General features: G+C 42.4%; 10 non-coding genes across 10 annotated transcripts; 6 read left to right on the top strand and 4 right to left on the bottom strand.

The window, feature by feature from the left end:
* The first annotated feature begins 6,564 nt into the window (after positions 1 to 6,564).
* trnay-gua (transfer RNA tyrosine (anticodon GUA)) lies at positions 6,565 to 6,651 on the top strand. Its single transcript is given in 2 exon segments — positions 6,565 to 6,601; positions 6,616 to 6,651. It is a non-coding gene; the product is annotated as a tRNA-Tyr (tRNA).
* Positions 6,652 to 6,900: 249 nt separating this feature from the next.
* trnam-cau (transfer RNA methionine (anticodon CAU)) lies at positions 6,901 to 6,974 on the bottom strand. Its single transcript has one exon. It is a non-coding gene; the product is annotated as a tRNA-Met (tRNA).
* A 4,498-nt stretch (positions 6,975 to 11,472) lies between these two features.
* Positions 11,473 to 11,545, top strand: trnar-acg (transfer RNA arginine (anticodon ACG)). The gene has a single exon. It is a non-coding gene; the product is annotated as a tRNA-Arg (tRNA).
* Positions 11,546 to 11,627: 82 nt separating this feature from the next.
* Positions 11,628 to 11,714, top strand: trnay-gua (transfer RNA tyrosine (anticodon GUA)). The gene is given in 2 exon segments: positions 11,628 to 11,664; positions 11,679 to 11,714. It is a non-coding gene; the product is annotated as a tRNA-Tyr (tRNA).
* Positions 11,715 to 11,800: 86 nt separating this feature from the next.
* Positions 11,801 to 11,872, bottom strand: trnae-cuc (transfer RNA glutamic acid (anticodon CUC)). Its single transcript has one exon. It is a non-coding gene; the product is annotated as a tRNA-Glu (tRNA).
* A 93-nt stretch (positions 11,873 to 11,965) lies between these two features.
* trnam-cau (transfer RNA methionine (anticodon CAU)) lies at positions 11,966 to 12,039 on the bottom strand. The gene has a single exon. It is a non-coding gene; the product is annotated as a tRNA-Met (tRNA).
* An 8,227-nt stretch (positions 12,040 to 20,266) lies between these two features.
* trnal-cag (transfer RNA leucine (anticodon CAG)) lies at positions 20,267 to 20,349 on the top strand. Its single transcript has one exon. It is a non-coding gene; the product is annotated as a tRNA-Leu (tRNA).
* Positions 20,350 to 20,565: 216 nt separating this feature from the next.
* On the top strand, positions 20,566 to 20,638 carry trnar-acg (transfer RNA arginine (anticodon ACG)). The gene has a single exon. It is a non-coding gene; the product is annotated as a tRNA-Arg (tRNA).
* An 82-nt stretch (positions 20,639 to 20,720) lies between these two features.
* trnay-gua (transfer RNA tyrosine (anticodon GUA)) lies at positions 20,721 to 20,807 on the top strand. Its single transcript is given in 2 exon segments — positions 20,721 to 20,757; positions 20,772 to 20,807. It is a non-coding gene; the product is annotated as a tRNA-Tyr (tRNA).
* An 86-nt stretch (positions 20,808 to 20,893) lies between these two features.
* On the bottom strand, positions 20,894 to 20,965 carry trnae-cuc (transfer RNA glutamic acid (anticodon CUC)). The gene has a single exon. It is a non-coding gene; the product is annotated as a tRNA-Glu (tRNA).
* Positions 20,966 to 22,098: the final 1,133 nt, after the last annotated feature.

Genomic DNA, 22,098 nt, shown 5'->3' with positions numbered 1-22,098 from the left:
CCTTTAAATATTCTGTGAACGGTGTTTAACGGAACTTCTGGTCTGTTCACCTCCTCTTCCCTTTACGCACTGGATGTGCATGGGAGAGGTAGGTTTCTGTTGATCTCAGAACAATTTGTGTAATATTTGGTTAAAAGTAATTATTTTGTTCATTCTGTTGTAGTGAGACTAGTGAAATTGTCTTACGTGTTTATTTTATCATGGTTTTGTATACTTTCATTTAGTTGTATCTATTGTTTGATGAACCAATGTACGTGGAACACGTGGGTTAAATGTTACACATCTTTTCTGTTAACAGAGGGACAAAATGGCAAGACACACTGTAAGACTGTTTATTCTTTTCCATCAGGTATGTTACAAATGTCACTCGTCATATTTGTTTTCTGCCATTTTGTCTGTTCACCTCGTTTCCCTTTTCGGACTGGATGTGGATGGGAGAGAGGGACAAAAGGGCAAGACACACTGTAAGACTGTTTATTATTAAATGAAGAGTCAAAACGATATCTGATGTCCGAGCGGTTTCTACCTCATACGAAAGAAAACACAACGCAGACTACACCGGTCACATATAGATAGAGATGGGGGGGATTTAATTTACCAGGTTGAGTCCGATTCTGACGAAGAAACATTCGAAGACGATAGTAGATAATAGATAACTAAATCAACTGTTTTCACCTGTCCCTCGTCATTGCTAATTAGTCCTGCACCTGATTCTGTTTTCCTCAAGTGTTTGCGTTTGTGTTTTTTATATATAGAAAAACTAATATGCAATACGTTTTATAAGTGATTTTTTTTGGCAAAATATGTCACGGATAATATGTGGCACAAATTGCTACCCCAATTGAATAATTAAAAAAATCTAACTTAATAGTTTAAATTTGTAAGACACCATTTAGTAAAGTGTGTGTTTTATTTTAATGTTATGCTGTACATATTTTAGCATCCTTTAACAAATGTCTGAATTTAAAAATTGAAATTCATTCAATGTATTTATTTTATACATTTGATCCTTCTCTTCTTTAGTCATTCATTCACTCACTACCTCCCTTCATCCCTGCCTCCCTTAGTCACACACACTCACTCACTCACTCACTCACTCACTCACTCACTCAGTCATCTATTCATATACTTAAATTGCTGATTGATGAAAATGGCATTGACCTTTTTTTTTCGTACTTAAAAGAAGGGTTTTGTTCTTTTACATGTTCCAGAAACACAGAAGAAGTGAACTTGCTCATCGCATCCTGCTTGACTGCACAGTATTGCAACACTGAAGTGATGATGGATGTCAAGCAGTCCTCACAAAAAACTGACTTGTGTGGCAAGTTTCAGTTGAAAAACATTTTGTCAAGTTCACAAACTGTTATTGTTGTATTAAAAATGAAGAACGTGACGGATTTGAAATAAACTGATCAATTCATGACTTACTCTGCCCCAGTGTGGCACTCGGTTCCCATACCCCTGTCAAAGGTGACCTCTTCCATGATTCCCATCTCTTCTTAATTGTTTGTTTTCCCCTTTGTTACTTGTCAGTCACAATCATCCCAAAACCGCTTTTTGGTGTAGGTGCCGTGGCTAATCTGGTCAAAGCGCCTGTCTTGAAAATAGGAGATTGTGGGTTCAAATCCCAGCGGTGCCTGGGAACTTTGTGTGATTCCTTTGTGATCTTTAGACTAGGGAAACCTAGCCAATGCCTCTCGACACGTAGTTTTACTCATTAACCCGTTTAAACTGAAAAGTTTGGAAATATTTAAGAGATGATGGATGGGCATTAATCCACGCAAAAGTTGGATGCGTGTGCAACGTGACGTAGGAATAATGTGTTGCGTGCAGGGGTAAAAGATATTCTCTAAACGTTGAAGACAATACTGCACACCTTTATGTTGCTAGAGATAGGGCTTCAACCTGTCGACTGCCTTCTGCATCAACTTGATACTTTGTCATCATGTTTTGGCCCTTTTGTTTTATCAGTTACACGTGCTTTGATCGGTCCGAGTGTTGGCGCCGTGGCTTAGCTGGTCAAATTATTTATATTAAATATTTATTTTAAATGTCTGCCGGTATCCCGCCTCCTTCCTTCCATATCTTGAATCTTGTTACATTGGTGGTGTAGGAAGAAGAGACATGCTGTCGGAGAGTCCTCGCCGCAGAGTGGCCTCGCGGTGGCAGTGGCTGCCCGAAGCTTCGGTGGAACGGCGACCTTTGGTGACGCCCCTGGGTCGAGGTGGGTACGGTTTCGTGCAAGCGGGAGCGGGGGAGTTGCCGTCGCCCGCCAGAGGCCGAAGCCTGCGTCCGTCCCCGAGGGGGAGGAGCAGGGGGTGGGAGTGCTGAGTGCGGCCACCGCCAACCAGACGCCAGAGCCTGCGTCCGCCCGCCCAAGGGGGAGGAGAAGGGGACGGGGAACCCGCCCCGACTCCCAGATAAAGGAGGAGCCACCGCCGGTTGTCACTTAAATTAAATCTTTATTTAAATGTCTGCCGGTTCCTGCCTCCTTCCTTCCATATCTTGAATCTTGTTACAAAGACATTCTATAATACATCGGTAAGGGTAGGTACTGGAGCTCTGTGATATTAAACTATCCCCAATCGATACGTCAACCTGTGAAAATATGGTGGCACCAGCATAATTAATTAACCCCACAGGAGCCCCATCTGCGATATCTGTGCTGTCAGGATTTGTGATTTTGAGTCGCAAAAACAACATCATATTATTTAGATCTATGTAATCCTCTCCATTCCCACACTCTAAGCTTATTTTTTACAACTGAACCATTCCTAGATTTACGCATTGCTTTGTTAAGCTTGGGACCCTCCTCTTGACACCTGGTGGCCATAATAGGTGTTTACTTGTCATAACTTTCAGGCCCGATCCGTCCTGTGGATGTCGGTTGTTGTTGATGTTAAAAGCAGTCGACATTGTGTTACTGACAACTTCACTCAGTATATTTTTTGCAGCTGATTTAAGATGCGGTTTCGCTATGTCGAAACCCCGTTTTAGTAGAGGTATGGCCATTCTAAAGAGACCTCTAAAGAGGCCCCCCACACCTCCTCCGTACATGACCGCACCCCCAGTGTACCCGGGGAGACCGCCCCTTGCCTGATTCTTGTAGTAAGACACATAGCGTTCAAGATCATGATCATAGCTTTTGTACATGGCCATCTTTATACAATTTGTTTCACAGGTCTAAAGTGTAGTTTAACGCACACTTTGCCGTAAGAAAACTTTACGTCTGTGTTTTGATCGCCTTTCACCTCAATACCTATGTCTGTGATGGTAGATTTATCAATAGACACGTAGTGCACTTTATCGTATCTTAAACTTACTATATGCTTGTTTTCGCCGGCTATATGTGCAGTACCTAAGAGTGGTACGAAGGAATCACCAACTGATTGGTAATCGATAATGTCTGTGTAAAAATAGAGAGTGTAGAAGCCTCCATTTATGTCCGATTGATACGGTGCATACATCACAACATCCTTGTCACTATTAAGATCACCAGATCTCTGCATATGTCTGCCTAAAGGCACCCTAGGTTTCACACCTATAATAGTTCAAAAAACGTTCCATACAGAAATTGGATACAGGTAAAGCTAAAAAATAGAATATAATGAAAAAGGTCAATATTTTTTGTCACTCATTTCAGAAAGTTAACCCGTATATTATAAAACAGGGGAAGGTAGAACAAAGCGCGTTATTGCCCAAGATTAAAAAGCTGCGCACGAGCAAAAGGGCATCCTCGCCCGAATTTACGCTCTTTGCGTAGAGAATTGTCGACAGTGACAACAGCGCCTACTGCGGTCACAAAATATCACGGGTAACAGAAAATTTGTAACACCGGCACTGCATCTACTCACGGCCGTAGCCAGCTATGAGGTCACCGAGGTCCGGACCTCGGTCATTTTTTTATATTCAAAAATAAAATGTCAAGCTCTCTGAATGATTATTTTGCCATTTAAACCACCCCATATCATATGAGTGTTTGCAATTCATCATGTTGCTGCGAGAAGCTAGCGCAGTGAACGGGGCTTGAGAGCGCATTGAGTGGGAGCGCGGGTATGCCTCCATTTTTTGCCAGATGCACCTATTATACGTGTTTTTTTACTCGTTTTTCCAATTTATTGTGACACTTTGGGAGTCTTGGGACGTTTATAAAGTGTAAAGTTGAACGTTAGTGTTAGTGATATATTAATCTTATTCACAAAACACAAGCTTTGAACTTATTTCGGATATCTTTTTCTTTCTTTTTGAAATTGCTTGTTTTTCATAGCAATATCTGGCAACATTGTACATTAATAAAAAAAAGCTTACAGACAAACTGTAACTTAATTGCTGACAGGAAGATACCACCATTGGTAAGACAAACGCAGTGATCATCGTTAATATCTGAAAGAAATGATTAACACCAACAAAAACAATAGCATAATACAAATATGTTTGTTACAGAATGAAATAGGCTATGCCATTGCCAAATAACGTTACTGACCAGCAGGATGACGTCTCATGCTCTTTAGTTAACCTTAAGTGATCAAAAAACATAAATTAAAGCAGTGTTTTCAACTGGTGGGTCGCAAAAACGTTTTGAGTGGGTTGCGGAGTGTGCATTCAAAGAAACAACAAACGTAATTCTGTTTTTTTCTGACGCTAGACTTTTATTTTGACAGACGTGCGTGAAAGCGGTTGTAATTTTTCTTACACTTCCAGTGACAACATGTGAATGTGAACGGTCATTCTCTGCAATGCGAAGGCTCAAAACATGGCTCAGATCTTCTATGTCTATTGAAAGGCTCACAGGACTGGTGTTGATGCATGTTCATCAAAAAGTTAAGCTGGACAAGGAGAGAGTCCTTAGACGGTGGGATGCCTCTGGCAACAGGAGGATACAGCTAGCTTTCAATGGAAAGGTAATGCATGTTGTAAAGAGTATAGTCATCCAACAGTCATTTGCATTTGCATTGATTATAAACTCTCTGTCTGAAGTCTGAATCTGTCTTTTTTTATTTTGTCATTTCAGTGAGCCAAGGAATGAAGAGTAGTACACGCGCACACACACACACACACACACACACGTCTGTGAAATGTAAAACATTATTTTGAATAAAAAAACTTTCGCAATCATCAACATGTCTGTCTATTTTGAAGTTTAGGAGTGCATTTGTGGGTGTTATTATAGCACAATTCTTAACACCTTACTTTGGACCTCACTAATTTTCAAACCCTAGTTACGGCCTTGCATCTACTATATGCATATGGTGTGTGTTTGCGGTTTCATAAAGAGTAGATATTGGGGGATTAAAACACAGCTGACATCAGTTACATGCTTTAATGGTAAAACTGTTACATTTCGCGTGAATCTATAAGCATTTGGGCCATAAGCACCGTAACTTATGTCACGTTAACTCCATGTAAGCATCGCATCATAAATAGACTCGGCGCCAAAATGAGCGCAGCACTGCTGCTTCCACGTGCAGTATGAATGTTCTAACCTGTTCTAACAATAAGTTTCATTTTCTATGATTTGTGTAAGAGAATAAGCAGGCGGTGATAACGCACTGGTTACACGTGTAGTGAACAACAGACTATCCTCTCTTCTCCATTGCTCATCTGACACACCTCTGAACATGACGTAAAATGAACTAGCCAATCAGAGAGCTTGTTACATCTGTCTCACCGCGTCTAATTTGCATTGTTTTACCTCGTTTGAACATGCAAGGCCCCAGAGTGTCACGCAAATGGTAAATAGAGAGGCTAAATGGAAAAGCTAAATGATTTGGCAAATCGAATAGCAAATCGGATAAGGAAATGCAGAGGGGAAATGGAAATGCAAATGCTAAAAGAAAAAGTCTTTTAAATGACGGATTAAAACTTTTATTTCTAGTTTAATTGGTAAATCCAATTATTTATTCCTCTTATTAAATCGCATTTTAAATAGATTTCGAAATTCCACTATTTATAAAGGAATTCATTAATGCGCTTTAAAATGGTGTTTTTATTTCGTGTTTTATGTTGATTTTTAAAAGTCCCTTTTAAAATTGAAGTATTTATTGATGGATTAATATTTAATTTAATAATTACACGATTATAAGTAATAAGTGCACGATTGCTGATAGGCCGAACGCCCACACTGTCAGGATGGCCGAGCGGTCTAAGGCTCTGCGTTCAGGTCGCAGTCTCCTCTGGAATCCCACTTCTGACATTGCTTTGCATGTCACACTGGAGACTCCAGGCTCGGCTTTACATGGAAACGGCCGTGCGCTAATTTAAGTCAGACAGTGTAAGGGTTCCAATCCACATCTGCTTTGAAGTTGCAAGTAATCTTGATTACCAGGCACAGGTTTGTTCCAGAGAGCGTGGGTTCTGTCAGCCCCTTTGCCTGTTCTCGATCTGCGTTCTTCCTGTGTGCCCTCAAAGAGGGCCAGTGGGGCAATGGATAACGCGTCTGACTACGGATCAGAAGATTTTAGGTTCGACTCCTGGCTGGCTCGTTGCCCCTCAGCTCCTTTTTGTGCCACGAGGGCTTCCGCTGACAAGGCCCAAAAATAGCTCAGACGATAGACGGAATCCGGGCCTTCGATAGCTCAGTTGGTAGAGCGGAGGACTGTAGGCATCTCACTGGTCATCCTTAGGTCGCTGGTTCTAATCCGGCTCGAAGGAAGCGTCTCTTTAAGCCTTGGAGACCTTCAAAGGCTATTGTTTTCAAAGTCCCACGAAAACAGCCAGAGGGCGTCCAAAATCGCATTTACTGACCGGGAATCGAACCCGGGCCGCGGCGGTGAGAGCGCCGAATCCTAGCCACTAGACCACCAGGGAGCACCCGCTCGTGAACGTTCCTACGCGGGAGCCGGAAAGATGTGTCGCCTTAATAGAGCCAGTCTGTCAGTTCAAAAGAATTTCCCACCACGCTGCCCCGTGTGAGGCTCGAACTCACGACCTTCAGATTATGAGACTGACGCGCTGCCAAACTGCGCCAACGAGGCGTACCACGGCATGTCTAAGTAAACAGCAAAGCTTAAAAGTGGAAAGACTAGTCCTTTTGTTGATATAACAGGGAAGCTGTCCATTTGGTTTCGGCCAAACGTTTGTTTTGGAAGGGAACTGCACATATAAACAGGCTGCGGGGAGTTTTAAGAATGGATATTCTTGCTTTTGACCATGCTTGTGATGCAATCTGAGGAAACATAGGAAATCGCTGTCCGCTAAATTCTTTTGCAGCGTCCGCCGGACGCAGTGGAGCAACTGTGGTCTGACCGTTTTCAGTGACAGAATAGCCTGACATTTCAGTATGCAATGTTTTATAAAAATAAAAGTAACAACAACCACAAAATACAAAACACAAAACTTTTCATTAAATGGCAATTGCCACCCCAGACGAAGTCCTTGTCACCCCTGTTGCCACCCCGCTGAAAACATAAGACTGTTAGATTTTTACGAACATTTCCCAAATCTCCCGCCGGACGTGAATGCATCCTTACGCAGCACGCACAATCGTGCAGCCGCAGCGTGCTTGTTGCTGCTACACTTTTCATTGGTTAAGCTGACACGCAGCACCTTCGTGACGTGCTCCAAACGGCTCCAAAACTACGCCGACAGCACACGGGATAGATGAAGAGCATTTTACTGGTATGTACGGCTTTTATTGGTATTAAATTAAACGAAGTAGTGTTTTAACGGGAAGTAAGGGAGACGTTGCACTTTAGTTCTTAGCATTAATACTTCATGAGCATTACTAGTCGTGAAACTGACTGACTAATACTGTCACGCCTGCGTGAATATGCTTAAAACATGTCGTTGGCAAATGTTCAGCAACAATCACAGACATAAGGTAGGCTTATTCATATTGGCACGTGTAATGCAACACTAATCTTAGTATAACAGACCGTTGTCATGAAAAACAGAGCGTTGCCATGGACGCAGGATTCTAACCGTAGAGACCGAACGGACTATTTTCTTTAGCGGAAGCAATATAAATAGTTTTTAAATCAATAAACTCCCTTTTAAATCAATATGTTGTGTCAAATGATTTATTTATTTGGTAGGTAGCCATGTAATCAGCGGGATAATTTATAGCGAGGCGGTTGGCTTTATGATGTTTAATGTTCTTTGTTTGTTTTCTATATATTTCCCGTTTGACTAACTGATGTTTATGTTCCTTAGATTTAGAGAATTAAAACGGCAATAAAACAGCAATTCAATAATTCATAAACGCTTCTCAGCTTGTTTTGTAGCTTGTAATCATGAACAATATAATACTATCTGAAAGTAATAATCTAGATCAAGAAACATCAAGGGGCAATAATCCGCAGCAATGATTTTGTTATAATCTTGCAGTCCCATAGAATGAGTATATGTTTTATCAAACATGTAAGATGCTCTGATCCACATCACTTAAAAGACACCTCTGGTGCTGCTTTGCTCCTGTTTAAATTAAGCAAGTTATCATGGATAAACTATTTTTTCAACATTTTCATTATTTATATTTTATAATGTATTTAATCAAAATACATTCAGAATTAAATCAATGCCATTAAGTTGTGCAGCTGTTTTGAATACTGTACATATGTCACAGGTCAGGGTTACACACACATTTTCTGCCGTGGTCTGTGGACCCCCTGAAATTGCCTTGGCCACCCCCTTGCCACCCCATAAATTAAACTCTAGCTCCGCCACTGGACAAAGCATGAAACAAAATAAAAATAATGACCATAACTCACTTGAGTATGCTTTGTGAAGGCTGTTTTATTAAACGGGGTTTTCGGTTCGCTCTATGTAAACTTAAAATGCGTTTGTGTACCCCTTAACTGAGACAGTTTCAAACAAGAAACTAATAATATCGTGTAAGTTTGTTGTGGATCTTGTATACCTTATAATATCCAGTGCTTTTTGTTTTGTATTCGTTTCGATACTGTAACTGCACAAATAGATTGCCTTATTTTTGTTTCTTTTAGATCCACTGAACCTGTAAGTTTGCAATGCAGGCTAAACATTTAGCTTTTATTTATAGCCATTTGACAGCTTTTTCTTTTTTAATTTTCTTTTTTCAGGAAAACACTTCGTTGTAATTGCAGCTGCTGTTATGCATTAATAATAATAATAATAATTCTATTTAAAACGTCTACCTTTTTTATTAAAAAAAACCCCTATTCAATAATACCCCTCAAAGATAGAGTATTTATTTTTGTGGTATTTTTCTCATTGCTTTACCGTCTTAAGTGTAGCTGATGTCATCAATTGCAGGCGCCATTCGTAAATATTAAACATGTTTAATAAAATGAAACCATATCTTAATTCTATACGTATATTTATCTATGTTTATTTAATTGAATTCAGTTGAGACATAATTATGTTTGCGAGACACATAGGCTACATTCTGATGTGCACACTTTGGACTTTTCAGTCAGACTAAGATAGATCATTTTTGTGTATTAACATCTTTGAATAACCCTTGACATCGATCGTGTGCCTCACTTTATTTTTTTAGTATACAGAATGTTAATTAATTTAACACAATAGTCAGACTCGCTCTTCTTGAAGTGGACATAGCATATGCAGCTTTTGCAGTAATAAACTTTATAAAGCCTAGAATAAATATGTGCGTTAATATGTATGATATGCTTTTTAATTATGTTATTATGATAACAGTGTATATGCAATCACGTTAAATATTGGCTAATATTCGGAGCAAAGGGATCCGTAGGCTTAACAACCATCTTTGTGCAAACCGACAATTTACTGTAGCTAAATGCGCGCATACCGGCTCAATTTTGCTACGTTCTCGCATATGCTTGGCTGCATGGGTGGGTCACAGTGGCGGAGCCAGAGGGCTAGTTGGGGTGGCAATTGCCAGCCCAGACGAAGTCCTTGTCACCCCTGTTGCCACCCCGCTGAAAACATTAGACTGTTAGATTTTTACGAACATTTCCCAAATCTCCCAGCGGACGTGAATGCATCCTTACGCAGCACGCACAAGCGTGCAGCCGCAGCGTGCTTGTTGCTGCTACACTTTTCATTGGTTAAGCTGACACGCAGCACCTTCGTGACGTGCTCCAAACGGCTCCAAAACAAAGCCGACAGCACACGGGATAGATGAAGAGCATTTTGCTGGTATGTACGGCTTTTATTGGTATTAAATTAAACGAAGTAGTGTTTTAACGGGAAGTAAGGGAGACGTTGCACTTTAGTGCTTAGCATTAATACTTCATGAGCATTACTAGTCGTGAAACTGACTGACTAATACTGTCACGCCTGCGTGAATATGCTTAAAACATGTCGTTGGCAAATGTTCAGCAACAATCACAGACATAAGGTAGGCTTATTCATATTGGCACGTGTAATGCAGCACTAATCTTAGTATAACAGACCGTTGTCATGAAAAACAGAGCGTTGCCATGGACGCAGGATTCTAACCGTAGAGACCGAACGGACTATTTTCTTTAGCGGAAGCAATATAAATAGTTTTTAAATCAATAAACTCCCTTTTAAATCAATATGTTGTGTCAAATGATTTATTTATTTGGTAGGTAGCCATGTAATAAGTGGGATAATGTATAGCAAGGCGGTTGGCTTTGTGATGTTTAATGTTCTTTGTTTGTTTTCTATATATTTCCCGTTTGAATAACTGATGTTTATGTTCCTTAGATTTAGAGAATTAAAACAGCAATAAAACAGCAATTCAATAATTCATAAACGCTTCTCAGCTTGTTTTGTAGCTTGTAATCATGAACAATATAATACTATCTGAAAGTAATAATCTAGATCAAGAAACAAGGGGCAATAATCTGCAGCAATGATTTTGTTATAATCTTGCAGTCCCATAGAATGAGTATATGTTTTATCAAACATGTAAGATGCTATGATCCCATCACTTAAAAGACACCTCTGGTGCTGCTTTGCTCCTGTTTAAATTAAGCAAGTTATCATGGTTAAACTGTTTTTTCAACATTTTCATCATTTATATTTTATAATGTATTTATTCCAAATACATTCAGAATTAAATTAATGCCATTAAGTTGTGCAGCTGTTTTGTATACTGTACATATGTCACAGGTCAGGGTTACACACACATTTTCTGCCGTGGTCTGTGGACCCCCTGAAATTGCCTTGGCCACCCCTTTGCCACCCCATAAATTAAACTCTAGCTCCGCCACTGGATTCATCACGAGCAAATTACTGACAAAGCTACTAAAAATGCATCCGTTCCCTGCCATTTATACCAGAACACATTCTAAATTATCTTCCCATTTAAAACAGTGTTCATTAGGAAATGCTCTTAACAGGCTGATCATTAATGCAATTGGTTTAAAATATATAATTCTTGCAAAAAATAGAAACAAGACCTCATGGTTTATGAATAAGCATCAAATCGAAGAGTGAAGTGAATCGAAGAGTGAAGAGGCACAGGTTTGTTCCAGAGAGCGTGGGTTCTTTCAGCCCCTTTGCCTGTTCTCGATCTGCGTTCTTCCTGTGTGCCCTCAAAGAGGGCCAGTGGCGCAATGGATAACGCGTCTGACTACGGATCAGAAGATTCTAGGTTCGACTCCTGGCTGGCTCGTTGCTCCTCAGCTCCTTTTCGTGCCACGAGGGCTTCCGCTGACAAGGCCCAAAAATAGCTCAGACGATAGACGGTATCCGGGCCTTCGATAGCTCAGTTGGTAGAGCGGAGGACTGTAGGCATCTCACTGGTCATCCTTAGGTCGCTGGTTCGAATCCGGCTCGAAGGAAGCGTCTCTTTAAGCCTTGGAGACCTTCAAAGGTTATTGTTTTTTCAAAGTCCCACGAATACAGCCAGAGGGTGTCCAAAAGCGCATTCCCTGACCAGGAATCGAACCCGGGCCGCGGCGGTGAGAGCACCGAATCATAGCCACTAGACCACCAGGGAGCACTCGCTCGTGAACGTTCCTACGCGGGAGCCGGAAAGATGTGTCGCCTTAATAGAGCCAGTCTGTCAGTTCAAAAGAATTTCCCACCACGCTGCCCCGTGTGAGGCTCGAACTCACGACCTTCAGATTATGAGACTGACGCGCTGCCAAACTGCGCCAACGAGGCGTACCACGGCATGTTTAAGTAAACAGCAAAGATTAAAAGTGAAAAGACTAGGCCTTTTGTTGATATAACAGGGAAGCTGTCCATTTGGTTTCGGCCAAACATTTGTTTTGGAAGGGAACTGCACATATAAACAGGCTGCGGGGAGTTCTAAGAATGGATATTCTTGCTTGTGACCATGCTTGTGATGCAATCTGAGAAAACATAGGAAATCGCTGTCCGCTAAATTCTTTTGCAGCGTCCGCCGGACGCAGTGGAGCAACTCTGGTCTGACCGTTTTCAGTGACAGAATAGCCTGACATTTCAGTATGCAATGTTTTATAAAAATAAAAGTAACAACAACCACAAAATACAAAACACAAAACTTTTCATTAAATCTGATTCATCAATTTCATATGAGATGTTAAAGCGCAATTAGTGCATCGGATGAGGAGCAGGACTGAGTTCAAATGACTGTAGGGTTCAATTATTTATGAAACAGGTAAAGGGACGGAAACTCCTTGGGATAATGAAGCCATACACATAGCCCTTACCATAAATCAGGGCTGTTCAATTAAAGCGGTCAATGTTCTTTTTTTGAAGTAAAATCTACTGAACATACAAACAAAGTGTAACAATTTAAATGGATTCATCGCGAGCAAATTACTGACAAAGCTACTAAAAATGCATCCGTTCCCTGCCATTTATACCAGAACACTGTAGGATCTTGCCCAGATCAAAGGTGACCATTTGGAACATCGTAAAATATCCTGACCTCTCAATAGGGGTCGCACCATTGATTAGAGATCCGGGTGTTGAAATAAAGAGGACCATTGAGGGTTGTTAAGACATGACCTCTCAGTGGAACTCTAATCGGCGCCAGCAAGTCTGATCCAACTGTCCTCTTGTAACACATCCATCAATTGACCAGGATAAATCCACACCAACACTCGTGGACTTCAAAGAAATCCCAACAGGGAGGATGGGGTCGTTGACACTAACATGGACTCCAGATGTGTTAACAGGAATGAGGGCAAATGGTCAGTCAAGTCTTGAAGTCTCCCTCTTGTTAACCACAAAAGAATAGTTTCAAATAATTCAAACCTACATCTCCACATTGTATGTTTGTCCCCATGTTATTCGGACTCGCCTATAACCTCAAAAGCATTTGTGTTTAGTTGTATTCTGCTTATATTACCATTCTTGTACGAACTTCTTGTCAATGTACTTATAACCCTGGCATGTTTTATATCTAAATGTTTCTCTCTTCATTACTGGAAAGATGATGTATAGCACAATAACGTGTTTTCGATCCTATCGATTTTATGTCATTCTAAGAGTTCTACAGCACCAAACCTCTAAGTGATCCTGAATGCAAATGAGCTACTAAGCAAAACAAAGAAACTTTGCTTCGCTCCAAAATCAGCTCATCAGATTGGATAACTCACTTTGAAGGGCGTGAACCCGTCAAGCTTAAAGCAGCCGTAAACTGAGCTATCGATGCTCGGCTCATCTCGTGTCCTCGCGCTCCTGCCCGGCACGTCACCGAGACCTGTCTCTCCCTTGGAGACATTTCATCCGGCAGTTTACATCGGCTAACTTCGTCCTACCCTCGTCAGCCAATCCGGCTCCAAGAAAGAAGTAGACGGACTCACCCGCTTGCTTTGAAACCATCAGGACTCATAGAACCTTTTCAACGCGCACAGAACTTGCCCCAGCACACTCAGGGAACCAATGCAAGTATCAACTATATCCTAAATAGCTGCGTTTAAGCTTTAGCCCCTTTTTACAAAAGGAGATTATCCTCGATGGTTCATGCAGATGTGAATAGCTGTTTGTAAAACTGCCACTCTTTGTCTATTTCTTACCTTTCTTTACTGCATTTATGTTTCATGTTTTGTTTGTTAACATTTGTTATTTTGTTAGTCAGTCGTTTGTTTCCCCTTTAGTGTAGTAAATAAACCCGCATTTGTTAACCACAATTAAACTGTTGCTGTGTAATTTTATCACATATTAACGTCACTTAAACTGCTTGATTTCGTTATAATTTCTGGAGCGGTACTGTACTACATACAGTAAGAGAGTTATTTTTCCAAGGCCAGGAAAGTAATATTTCTTAGATTTGATATACGATCTGCGGATCACTCGCTGGACGAGTGAATTTAGTTGTCGCTATTATCAGGTCTGCCGAATCCGTGTATTAAGTGTATAAAACAGGTATAGTTAGTCATCATTAATTATACGTCTTTTACTGTGATCAAACTCATAGTTTCCCCCGAAATACACTACATAATTGGTGGAGAATGCGCGGGCAGTTTTAAACGTTGTTTGTGAGGAGAGCCAGTTTCAGTTTCATTTGTGTCTGCATTTGTGTGTAACGGTAATGCGCGCTGAGCGAAACGTAAAACTCGCTCTTTGTATGAATGAATTATTGAATAGTGAAGTTTCTGCGCCGAAACACACTCTGAGTTTCAATCCAGGAAAACTCCAGTCACTGTTAATGATGAGCGAGATAACTGCTATTTCAAATTTGACCCTATATCACGAGGAAACCTTTTATAGTGAGTCACGAGATATTGTTTACCGCCCTAATTTGAGCGAAGAAATCCTCTGTTAGCGCGAAGGAAATTGTGGAGCGGATTTCCTCCCAGTTTCATGTATACGGCCGAATTTTGTGTATTTTAGACTGATGTAAAGCCATTGATGCATTTTCCAATGAGGGTTCAGCTAAATATACACCGCTTCCCGAAGTTGAACCATTAGCCTAGCTAGCTAATGCGTGCTTTTTGTTTCCTCGTAAACAAGGCGTAAGGATATTGTTTTTGTACTTTACTTTACTGGATGTTGTGGAGTTAAACAATAGATGACGAACGTTAAAAGGGAAGTGTTTTAGAATCTTGATCAAGTTAATTGTGCGACGGCGAAGAAATCCCGTTGTGTGTTTGTTTTGTATGACTGTGTGTTGTAAACTCAGTGTTTGGGCAGCGAAGAGATCCTGCCGCACGCGTTCAGGTAGTGAACTGACGCGTAGCTTAGATCCGCCGAGATCGAACGTCACCATCCGTGACGCCCCCAAAGCGGGCGATTTGATTTGAATTTATATCAAGCTGACGTCAATTTCTGTAGCATAATTGTCTTGTAGACCCAGTTAAGAAAGTTATTGGTTGACTTGTGTTTTGAGGTTTATTTTATATGTAAATTCTTTTCTACAGCAATTGCCGCTTGAATGTTCAAATTAAAGTGATTGTTAAAGTCTTTGTGTAAACGAGATGGTAATCACGTTGAAGTCAGAGGATATGGTGTTACGACTCACTAACACCAGAGGGCAGTGTAGCGTGTGTAGGTGACTAACACTTTCCTAACTCCACCCCTTCCTCCCCGACTTCCTTTTGGCGTGGCTCGACCACGCCCACCTTGTGGGCCCTCTCAGTCAGTCTCTTCCTTCTTAACTTCTCTCATTTCCATTTTTCTTGTTTTGACTTCTCAGTTTATTTTTATTTATTTACTTATTTGATTTTGAGTTTCAGTTTAATTAATTATTGTAATAATAATAATTAGTTTTCAGGTTACTGGTTCTTATTTTTGTTTTTCAGTTTTCAACATTGTAGGTTTATTTGTTCCCATTTCCTCATTACTCCCTATAAAGCCCCCCACCTAGGAACATCATTAATTTAATTTGATTAAAGTATCAAATGTTTTAATTTATGGATTGAATATTTGACAATTTGATTTCAAATTAATTCACAATTTGTTTTTAATTTTTTATTAAAATCTGATTTAAAGAGTTTTTCGCCCTTTAACAATTTGGTTTGCTCATCTCTGTGTAGTTCTAGCTATGTCATTAATTCTTCCCCTAGAGCTGCCTGGGTAGTGAAGTGACGGCTCTCCTAAGTGGACCTGGTGAGCGGATCCGGCTCTCTTGGCGTGTCTGGCACTGGTGGTGGATTTCTCAGATACCTTTGTCCCCGGCTCTAGGTGACGGCACGCAGGGAGACTTTCAGCCACTGGCACTCCTATGTTTAGTGGGGGCCGATGGGTGGTGCACTGCAGTAAATTCTGGGGTACATAACCCCGGGAAGTGCCACTTAGCGGGAAGAAAAGCCTACGGGCTATGTCTGTTGCGAGTGGCACCCCCGGGTAAAATCCCAGGTTTCTCTGTGCCCACCAGTCGGTAACCCACTCGGTACGGTCAGGTTGGGCTGAGAGTTGTGACTGTTTGAGTGGTCGCACCTGAGTGGCGTGTAGGGCGAGGGGTCTGGGTGATTGCTGCTGTGTGTCCGGAGATGCTGGAGAGTTGGATTTGTTTACCTGGGACCCATCTGGAAGCCCTCATTTCACGCCAGGTCTATGCAAATAAGGTACAGCCCCTACGGATTTTCTATAGGAAGAAAGGGAAGTATGAACGCTCCCTTCCCCCGCTTTTAAACTGTGTAGTTTTCCCTGTTGTTTTTGAGCTTAGCTGCCTCCCTAGGTTAGATGACACCATAGCGCCCCCTACCTGCAGGCCCTGTCATAACCCTAGGGTTCCCAACCAGCGGAGCAAAGTTAAGCAACCCTCTCTAGCCCTTTTCTATCTCTTTATTTTGTTTTGTTATTGATTTAATTTTGTTTTACTTTTTGTTTTCTGGAAGACTGAATCTGCATGAGCCATCAGGGAATTCTCAGTAATATGTTGATGAAGTAAACTCCCCGGTCATTAGAATGACACCCTAAGTTTAGACCCATCGAAACATTTACTCGCCTAGCCCTGATGCCCACTGGGACCAGCTAGAGACCTGGTTGAGCGCAATGACGGATGCGCTCCTACCCGAGGCGACTAAAGACATACAGGGTCTGAACCGTGAGCAGCTGGATGACAACTTGGACCAGTTGATGGCCCAAGATCCAACACAAAGCTACGCCCACAAGGAGCTGGCCAAGGCCATGGGTAGCCTCGCCCACAACCTCATCGCCCAGTTGAAGCTGAGCGACGGAAACGTCACCCTCCTGGAGCAGGAGACAACGGCATTAAAGCTTCAGGCTGAGGAGGCCCGCAGGAACCAGGCAGACGCCCAGAAAAGCCTAGATCAACTAACCCTAGAGACCAAGGAGCTGGCAACGGATGAGCGGCACCCAGAGCTAAAGGAGGAGGTGCAAAGGCTCCAGGATACTGTAACCGACCTCCGTACAGACATCGAGCACAGAGAACGGTTGGAGAAGCAGGCCTGCAAGGACCAAGAATGCAAGCTCCAGGAAGCAGAGACTCTATTACGACGGGCTGAAACCGAACTGAAAGAGAGGGAGGCAAAAGCCAAAGCCTCTGAGAAACGCTTTCAAGCAGCCCGAGCAGAAGCCCAAGCCTTGGCTCAGCAACACGACCAACTCCAGTCGGAATTTGATACCGTGCAAAGAGAACTAAAGTACGCCTACATGTTTAAAGCTGAACCAAGGGGGGGAAGAGCCAAACTTCCTGAACTTCCCCCGATAAGCAGGACCAGACTTCCCAGCCAAGCATCATCCGGGAAAGAGGAAGCTGATAGCCTGCGGTTAAAGACATCACCTGCCAGTATCCAAGAGCCCTTAACCGCCACTGAGGGATGGGAGCATCTTCAGCAAATCCCTACAACAACCCACTGCATGGCTCCAAAGGACCTTGACAAACTGGCCAGGAACATCCCCACGTTTACCCCAAACCCTGCAGGAGGACAAGACATACACTCCTACCTGCAGGATATTAACTTTCATCTTCAAAACATGGCAAATGTTTCCACCAGAGACACTCTGTACTTGCTCAGGATTACTTCCAGCCGCGAGGTGCGCAGCTTCCTGGACCGGCAGTCAGACACTGTCAAAGGGGATTACAAGCAACTGCAGCAGGCTCTAATAAAGGAGTTTTCAGACCCAGAGTTTGAACAGGGACTTGTTGCTGCCATGGACCTTAAACAGGGCCATCTCGAAACCCCACAGGCCTATTATAACAGGCTGAGACGGACCTACTTTGTTGCCAGAAATGAGCCAGAGATGGAGGAGGATTTTAACTTTAGAACTCTTTTCCTGCGCAACCTGCATCCTAGCGTGAGCCATCACTTAGGAGTCACTGCATGCCCCCGCACCATGACCACTCAACAGCTGCGGGATCTAGCCCATAAGGCCTATGTAAAGCACAGGACTGCCTCTGAAAAGACTGTTAAAATTCCTTTTATTCTCCCTGTCTTTGAACACTACCCGTCTGACGACCCAGAGGGCAGCACTGCCTGGGAAACTTGCCTCATCGAGAACGACCCACTGCCAGTGCGCCACAGCATGGAGGACCAATAAGACCCACCTGTCACTTTGACTATTACGATCCAAACAATCATCGTCCGACTAAGCTTCTATGCGAACCCCGTCGGCCGAAGGGGGGAATATGTAGGATCTTGCCCAGATCAAAGGTGACCATTTGGAACATCGTAAAATATCCTGACCTCTCAATAGGGGTCGCACCATTGATTAGAGATCCGGGTGTTGAAATAAAGAGGACCATTGAGGGTTGTTAAGACATGACCTCTCAGTGGAACTCTAATCGGCGCCAGCAAGTCTGATCCAACTGTCCTCTTGTAACACATCCATCAATTGACCAGGATAAATCCACACCAACACTCGTGGACTTCAAAGAAATCCCAACAGGGAGGATGGGGTCGTTGACACTAACATGGACTCCAGATGTGTTAACAGGAATGAGGGCAAATGGTCAGTCAAGTCTTGAAGTCTCCCTCTTGTTAACCACAAAAGAATAGTTTCAAATAATTCAAACCTACATCTCCACATTGTATGTTTGTCCCCATGTTATTCGGACTCGCCTATAACCTCAAAAGCATTTGTGTTTAGTTGTATTCTGCTTATATTACCATTCTTGTACGAACGTCTTGTCAATGTACTTATAACCCTGGCATGTTTTATATCTAAATGTTTCTCTCTTCATTACTGGAAAGATGATGTATAGCAGAATAACGTGTTTTCGATCCTATCGATTTTATGTCATTCTAAGAGTTCTACAGCACCAAACCTCTAAGTGATCCTGAATGCAAATGAGCTACTAAGCAAAACAAAGAAACTTTGCTTCGCTCCAAAATCAGCTCATCAGATTGGATAACTCACTTTGAAGGGCGTGAACCCGTCAAGCTTAAAGCAGCCGTAAACTGAGCTATCGATGCTCGGCTCATCTCGTGTCCTCGCGCTCCTGCCCGGCACGTCACCGAGACCTGTCTCTCCCTTGGAGACATTTCATCCGGCAGTTTACATCGGCTAACTTCGTCCTACCCTCGTCAGCCAATCCGGCTCCAAGAAAGAAGTAGACGGACTCACCCGCTTGCTTTGAAACCATCAGGACTCATAGAACCTTTTCAACGCGCACAGAACTTGCCCCAGCACACTCAGGGAACCAATGCAAGTATCAACTATATCCTAAATAGCTGCGTTTAAGCTTTAGCCCCTTTTTACAAAAGGAGATTATCCTCGATGGTTCATGCAGATGTGAATAGCTGTTTGTAAAACTGCCACTCTTTGTCTATTTCTTACCTTTCTTTACTGCATTTATGTTTCATGTTTTGTTTGTTAACATTTGTTATTTTGTTAGTCAGTCGTTTGTTTCCCCTTTAGTGTAGTAAATAAACCCGCATTTGTTATCCACAATTAAACTGTTGCTGTGTAATTTTATCACAAATTTATCACAATTTCTGGAGCGGTACTGTACTACATACAGTAAGAGTGTTATTTTTCCAAGGCCAGGAAAGTAATATTTCTTAGATTTGATATACGATCTGCGGATCACTCGCTGGACGAGTGAATTTAGTTTGTCGCTATTATCAGGTCTGCCGAATCCGTGTATTAAGTGTATAAAACAGGTATAGTTAGTCATCATTAATTATACGTCTTTTACTGTGATCAAACTCATAGTTTCCCCCGAAATACACTACAACACATTCTAAATTATCTTCCCATTTAAAACAGTGTTCATTAGGAAATGCTCTTAACAGGCTGATCATTAATGCAATTGGTTTAAAATATATAATTCTTGCAAAAAATAGAAACAAGACCTCATGGTTTATGAATAAGCATCAAATCGAAGAGTGAAGTGTCGAAAAGTGAGGAGGAAAGGTCCCCTCTATCTGGGAATCGCGCTCCTTGCGGTACGTTATTTCTAAATGGCCTGTGTGCCATTGAACGGCTGCATTTAAGGGTCCATTCCGAAAGTGGTGGGTGCACGATTGCTGAGAGGCCGAACGCCCACACTGTCAGGATGGCCGAGCGGTCTAAGGCGCTGCGTTCAGGTCGCAGTCTCCACTGGAGGCGTGGGTTCGAATCCCACTTCTGACATTGCTTTGCATGTCACACTGGAGACTCCAGGCTCGGCTTTACATGGAAACGGCCGTGCGCTAATTTAAGTCAGACAGTGTAAGGGTTCCAATCCACATCTGCTTTGAAGTTGCAAGTAATCTTGATTACCAGGCACAGGTTTGTTCCAGAGAGCGTGGGTTCTTTCAGCCCCTTTGCCTGTTCTCGATCTGCGTTCTTCCTGTGTGCCCTCAAAGAGGGCCAGTGGCGCAATGGATAACGCGTCTGACTACGGATCAGAAGATTCTAGGTTCGACTCCTGGCTGGCTCGTTGCTCCTCAGCTCCTTTTCGTGCCACGAGGGCTTCCGCTGACAAGGCCCAAAAATAGCTCAGACGATAGACGGTATCCGGGCCTTCGATAGCTCAGTTGGTAGAGCGGAGGACTGTAGGCATCTCACTGGTCATCCTTAGGTCGCTGGTTCGAATCCGGCTCGAAGGAAGCGTCTCTTTAAGCCTTGGAGACCTTCAAAGGTTATTGTTTTTTCAAAGTCCCACGAATACAGCCAGAGGGTGTCCAAAAGCGCATTCCCTGACCGGGAATCGAACCCGGGCCGCGGCGGTGAGAGCGCCGAATCCTAGCCACTAGACCACCAGGGAGCACCCGCTCGTGAACGTTCCTACGCGGGAGCCGGTAAGATGTGTCGCCTTAATAGAGCCAGTCTGTCAGTTCAAAAGAATTTCCCATCACGCTGTCCCGTGTGAGGCTCGAACTCACGACCTTCAGATTATGAGACTGACGCTCCCAAACTGCGCCAACGAGGCGTACCACGGCATGTTTAAGTAAACAGCAAAGGTTAAAAGTGAAAAGACTAGGCCTTTTGTTGATATAACAGGGAAGCTGTCCATTTGGTTTCGGCCAAACATTTGTTTTGGAAGGGATCTGCACATATAAACAGGATGCGGGGAGTTCTAAGAATGGATATTCTTGCTTGTGACCATGCTTGTAATGCAATCTGAGAAAACATAGGAAATCGCTGTCCGCTAAATTCTTTTGCAGCGTCCGCCGGACGCAGTGGAGCAACTCTGGTCTGACCGTTTTCAGTGACAGAATAGCCTGACATTTCAGTATGCAATGTTTTATAAAAATAAAAGTAACTACAACCACAAAATACAAAACACAAAACTTTTCATTAAATCTGATTCATCAATTTCATATGAGATGTTAAAGCGCAATTAGTGCATCGCATGAGGAGCAGGACTGAGTTCAAATGACTGTAGGGTTCACTTTTTTATGAAACAGGTAAAGGGACGGAAACTCCTTGGGATAATGAAGCCATACACATAGCCCTTACCATAAATCAGGGCTGTTCAATTAAAGCGGTCAATGTTCTTTTTTTGAAGTAAAATCTACTGAACATACAAACAAAGTGTAACAATTTAAATGGATTCATCGCGAGCAAATTACTGACAAAGCTACTAAAAATGCATCCGTTCCCTGCCATTTATACCAGAACAGATTCTAAATTATCTTCCCATTTAAAACAGTGTTCATTAGGAAATGCTCTTAACAGGCTGATCATTAATGCAATTGGTTTAAAATATATAATTCTTGCAAAAAATAGAAACAAGACCTCATGGTTTATGAATAAGCATCAAATCGAAGAGTGAAGTGTCGAAAAGTGAGGAGGAAAGGTCCCCTCTATCTGGGAATCGCGCTCCTTGCGGCACGTTATTTCTAAATGGCCTGTGTGCCATTGAACCGCTGCATTTAAGAGTCCATTCCGAAAGTG

The sequence above is a fragment of the Triplophysa dalaica genome, chromosome 5, assembly GCF_015846415.1.
Source record: "Triplophysa dalaica isolate WHDGS20190420 chromosome 5, ASM1584641v1, whole genome shotgun sequence".
Classification (NCBI taxonomy): Eukaryota; Metazoa; Chordata; class Actinopteri; order Cypriniformes; family Nemacheilidae; genus Triplophysa; species Triplophysa dalaica.
The sequence above is the reverse complement of the archived record's forward strand: the minus strand, read 5'-3'. Positions and strand labels throughout refer to the sequence as shown.